At 32.6% G+C, this 5,989-nt stretch overlaps 1 protein-coding gene across 8 annotated transcripts in view; it reads left to right on the top strand.

Moving 5' to 3' along the window:
- Nucleotides 1-1,206: 1,206 nt before the first annotated feature.
- The window catches only part of LOC108973727 (bcl-2-related ovarian killer protein), a 41,445-nt gene continuing 36,662 nt past the window's right edge, over nt 1,207-5,989 (top strand). The window contains exons 1-2 of one of the 8 annotated variants that reach the window (XM_018941223.1): nt 1,207-1,399; nt 4,454-5,046. The gene's annotated coding sequence lies outside the window, so the exon portion shown is untranslated. Of the gene's footprint in view, nt 1,665-4,450; nt 5,047-5,989 lie in introns of all 8 variants that reach the window. The other 7 variants (XM_018941214.1, XM_018941205.1, XM_018941189.1 and 4 more) reach the window with 7 other exon arrangements.

Raw genomic sequence — 5,989 nt, 5'->3', positions numbered from 1 at the left:
AATACCCTTCTTTCGGTAAAGCACCTATTTTTTAACAAAAACGGAACTGATAGATGCATACGAACCAGACAATGAAAAAATTCCCGAATTTGTTTAAGTTTTCGTATATGAGCGCGGTCCAATAAAAACATATACTCACCGAACGATGTTGCCATTATCACATCAGAAATTTGTTATCGGATTTCAAAAATATGGAAAAATAACACTGTTGGTCGGTAGCTCGATTTTTATTATGTGAAATTATATCACGTTGAGCATATCTTTTCTGCCAATGCCAGCATTCAAATTGGTTTCATGAGTTCCAACATGATCAACAAGTCGGTTTTTAATGAATCACTCTCCGAGTTCCTAAACATGGCAATCGAATCCTTGATGCTCATTCGAAATATGTATGTTGGCGGCGATCCCGCAAAGTAAAAATTAAATACTGTAGCAGCCGGAGTTGGGAGTTTAATATGAAGGCAACCTACTTCGTAAACCACGTAAACGCTAAAACTAACGGGGAATGAACCAGGATGAGGTTTAGCGAATATGATGAATTGTGCATGGCGTCTGCAATATGACAGTATTTGTTGAGGATTTTCCCAAAGCTAAAAAATAAACAGTCGAAACAGCGTACTTCACTCGACGAACCTGTTTTGAAATATTTAAATACTGTTCTACCAGCCGGAAAGGTGATGTTCACCGTTCTCTGGCATTCTAAAGATCAGATCTTCATTAAATATCTGTAGAAGGTAAAAATTATCACTTCACAAAGCTGAACACTGACTGGTTCAACCCGATTAACAGAAAAAACAGTCCCAGTTGCTAATGAAAAGTGCTGAGAAAAGTGACCTTAGATTAATAACTGGTGTCGCGCCACCGTATTCTCTAGATTTTTTAAGTGTAAGTTCTTTTTGTTTCCAAACTTGGTGTGGAAAAAATTGAGTCGAATGAGGAAGCTATCGCCACCACGTTGTAAAACTATGTGGACCACCAGGAAATGTATTTTCCAGTCGGGTTAAAGAAGTTGGAGCACCGCTGGGTCAAGTGTACCGAAATAAAAGCGAACTCTGTTAAGAAACAATGGCTAATCGTTTTACTTCTGTGGATTAAGTATTTATTGCATCGCCTTCGTATATTTTGTCATTTATTGCTGCACATGTTTCACTGGCAAACAATGGCACTTTCTTTTATGAGCAACTATTTACACTTATCTCCACCAGCACTTCCAAGTTTGCAACTCATTAATCGCTAAGGTCTCCATTGCGATTCCAGCCATCGGCAGCTAAGTACGAAATCGTTCAACAAACGCTCGCCGCCGAATGCTCTGAAGTTTTCATTGAACCGCCAAAGTACGCGGACGTTTCATACTCGTATAACGCGCGTCGCGGTCGGTTGGAGTGTGCGCAGCAAAGTGGTACCTATGGAAGCCATAAATCAGTTTTGAAAATTTCTCCTGTTAAAATAAAAAAATATTTACCGTTGTTTATATGTTATCGGTAAATATTATTGGAAGCACGTGAGAAAATCGATTTAATGATAAACTTTCCCCCCGTTTCGCTGTATGAACTTTATTTAGTGTGAGTGTTGAGTACCGAGTGTTTTGTTTTTGTGTACAAAAAAACTATAAATATAATATATGGGAATAAATGAAGCGCGCCGTTAATTGTGATTATTTGGTGGTAATTAATTATTTTTAACGATTTTCCCTACACATATACATATATGAATATATGTACGTATGTGTGTTGAATTTACTGTTTAAATGTTAAAAGTTAATTGTATAATTTTTTACAATCAAAGCCAAAGGTATTAGCTATTTATTTATTTCATAACCATGGTTCGTGTTTTAAATGGCGGCAATTAGCCTTTAGCCAAGTATCAATGTCACCTGTATTATGCGCCAGCGTAAACCGTTAGATAAACGAAATTATATTATATGTAATATTCCGTGAAACATGTTCCGCCCCCATATAAAAATATTCGTTAATTGTGAATGTTTACAGTAATGAATACAAGTGGGTGTAAATACATATGTACATACTACATACAAAAGTATATCTCCTAGTAAGTGATTCATTATATAAAATTGGTCGGTTACTTCAAAAGTGGGCTAGGTTTGGTTAAACACAGAATTCGTTAACTTTAGGGGGGGTGGTCCGTTAAGTACTTAGTTTAGAAAAAATTAAAACTTTGAATATATTACGAATTATTTTGCAATATAGTTTCATTTTAACTCGACATACATGAAACAACGACGCTCTGAATTTTTAACTCATCTGAAACTTATTCATTCATCTCAATGCAAGCATTTGTCCTGACAAGCTATTATTTGAATATTGGAAACCAATAACTATCGTACGGAGCCACACATGCTGAATAGCAAAACTCGATATGGCTGTGGGGAGCACGTGCGTTGTCAGAGGAGCACTTTATTTTACACCAAAGAGGTAAAACCATGTATCCTTCTCAATTATTCAATGTACATAGTTCACAATTTGTGAATCCCTCAAGACAGTGGTTTGCGCCATCCATTTTTTTTTTTTTTTGGTATATACCACGCCTTTATCCTTTTGGTGCCTACTATTGGATTCCAATTTTCTTGATTAAAAAGCTCAATAACAGCTAAAAGTGGTATCACTGTCAGGCTTGTCGCTCATTATGGGCAAAACCTGCATTTATTGCTCCGACAGCTATCTCTTAACGCACTAAAAGGTGCTTAAATCGTGACGGAAGGAGAGTCGATAATATTATAGTACGGATAATACTCGTAATAATCCAAAAAGCAAATTATTGCATTCATATGTTATTTTACTAATCGCAGTACAACCGGCCATTATGTATTCAAAGTATTTCAGGGCTGTTCGTCAGACACTAAATGTGTATAAAAAATGTACATATATACATCAAGTATTTAAATAGAAAAAATCTATATCGGACAACTGTTTCATTGATTAAGTAATATGCCGGAAGGAAAATGCTCATCTGGGTATTTTTGGAAGTACAGCTTCGAGCAAAAAAAAAAAAAACAGTGATACTATGTATATGTATATAAAAAAACGATATACATACATATGTATATATATACATATACTGGTATATCCGGCTACGCGTTGCGAACAAAGTTAAAAAAAAAATTAAATATAAACTATCCTATCTCTTATATTGGATTAAATACAGTACTGAATACTGAATATACTGAATACAGTACACCAAATTTTACTTAATCGGTTCACAAGCTTAGGAGTTTACCCGGACCAAATGTAATTTATATCTATACATATGTGTATGAGAAAATCTGAATAAAAAAGAAAAGACCGTGTCCATATTTGAATCAAATTAAATTTTTTATAGCGATATTGTCGCCATTACAATTTCAGTGAATTGAAATAATAATAACTGTTGAAATAAATTGACTGTTGACAACAAGTGACAGATCGCACATCGATTGGTACACGAAAATACTTCTTTGCATTCGTTTCACAAAAGAGAATCTCTCGCGGCTGAAGACGGTCAGTTTTGTTCCTTCTTTTTTTATACTGAGGACTTAATATACCCTAAGTGTGCCACTGTGGACCACGTAGAAGAAAACATCGGAAACCCTATAAAGTATATACATCTTTAATATAAATGATCTGAGTTATGAGCTGAGTCAATTTAGCCATAAAGCAAAAGTTTTCAACCATAATATATTATTTCACTGCAAAATGTCACTAAAACTTGTAATAATACTTAAAAAAATTTTAATTGAATATTAAATTGTGGTCTAACTGTTTGTAAACTAAAAAAATTTAAGTATTATGAAAACCATTCGAAACGAAAGAAAAAATAACAAACATTAAAGGAAAAAAGTTATGGATGATCTGTGGGCGGAAAAACGAAGTGGTTAAATTTTTAAGGGTTCATAATGGCTTATCCACTTCCGGCAAAACTAATAGTTCTATAGAAAAAACGTATACTGCAATAAAAATATATATAATTTTTATATAGAGACTTTTTTCACGTAACCTCAAGATTTGAAAAATTCAAATAACCAAGTTTTTTGCTTTTTGNAACCTCAAGATTTGAAAAATTCAAATAACCAAGTTTTTTGCTTTTTGTATTTTTATCTTGCACTTACTTACTTTCTTAAGTCCTAACCCCACTGTTTTTTATTTAAAGTATTTATTTTTTCTCCATATATTGATATATCAAATAAAAACTCTAATTTCAAGTCAAAATATCAATTTTTCAGTAGGCTTTATGTTTGTGGAATCCATTTCTATAGTCTAAAGTACCAAATATGTTGGCGTTGCAATTTTTCTAGCTGCAACTGTATACGACAATATTGCCGTGAATATCCAGCCAACGTGCCCAGCATTTTTAATTAAAAACTGATTGTTACTTTAATTTTTTATTTATCAACACACTTATTCAAAACACATAAATATACATACACACATATATGTATATCGCAATGTTATGTCAGTAGACTTTTACAAAAAAGCCAATTCGCTCCCAGATTAACCGACAAGGTGACTAATGAAGCCGGCGTACACTCGAAGACGCAACAAAAAACGTTGCAGTGGAATTAACAATGAATAAAATCGAAAAAAGGGCGCAGAATTCATTGCCTTCCGTTGTGTGCATAATTAATTAATACAACATTTACAATAACATTAATACATAATAACAATAACAACAACAATAATAAGATAATAATTATAATAAAGCATATCATGGCTTGTGCTATCACCGGCAGATAGCCGTCGTGCATGAATGTATGTAGATAACGGTATTTTGTGTCTGCGCATCTGTGTGGAGTAATAAAAAGCCGAATTTAGTTATCATATCAACGATAAATTAAACATGTAAATATCGGCAATAATAAAGAATTACCTGGAACTCATGCATTCTCCGATATATTTATATCCACAACAATAACAATAACAGCTAGTCTTCGCAATTGCTTGGTTTGTTGTGGGTGGCATCAGCGAGTGGATTTACAATAAACCAGTGGGTGTGCAGCTGGTGCTTTTAGAGCAGAGTGAATTTCGGTGTCGCATTTGGTGGTAGAATTATTTGGTAAGTCTTTTCTACATATGCAAACAATTTTGAAAAATTTGTACAGTGGTTATGAAGATTGTAGTATTAGAGTAAAGATATCGGGCACGTTTCCGATTACTTTGGCGGAGGGGTAAAAAAACCGAATTTCCAGAGGAGGAATATCCAAAAATAATATAAAAATAACTAATATTTTTCAAAATATTCACGTTTAAAAATTCAAAAATTTGGAATAATAACACAAGGTATTTCTCTATTTTCCATTAAATTTATTCACGTTTTTCACTCTGTATATTTAAATATATACACTCTAAACATTCAAATAAGTTCACATTTCAATTTTATTTTGTAATATTTCACCTAAATTTATTAATTTAAAAATCACTTAGCGAATTTGGCGTTGCAAAGGTTAGATGGCTTACAGTTATGAGGAAAACGAGCGTTGCCACATCTTAAACACCAAATATGTAGGATTCTTAACGATTTTTCTTTGTTTGCTTTTTTGCGTGATTCTTTTTTCTACATTAATTATAATAAAAAATACTTTCTAACATTTTTTAAGTTATAATGGAGTTGTGAAAACTTTTTCCACATATTATACATTTTATATGTATAATATGTGATTTTTATTTAATAAACACATCTAATTAAAACTCTATGATAATATAGTATTATAAAATTTATATAATATCATGTTGGGATGACTGAAGTACTTTAAAAAAATAACCTTGGCCGAGCGAATACCCGGGTGGACTGAAGTACTTTTGCGGAGTACTCCTTTCGGCGTTAAAAATAAAAAATATATATTGAGTTTTTGTTATAAAGTTGTTAAAGTGGTTATATTTGTTGGTTACCATGCACTCATATTGAACGAAAATTTGAATTTTCGTACTGTACTAATATACTTTACTCTTTATTACGTAATATTATTAATATATAATATTACTCATACATATGTACATAC

This window comes from Bactrocera latifrons, unplaced genomic scaffold (assembly GCF_001853355.1).
Source record: "Bactrocera latifrons isolate USDA-ARS-PBARC rearing strain unplaced genomic scaffold, ASM185335v1 scaffold_110, whole genome shotgun sequence".
Classification (NCBI taxonomy): Eukaryota; Metazoa; Arthropoda; class Insecta; order Diptera; family Tephritidae; genus Bactrocera; species Bactrocera latifrons.
Note: the sequence above shows the minus strand (reverse complement) of the source record. Positions and strands in the feature narration are given on the sequence as shown.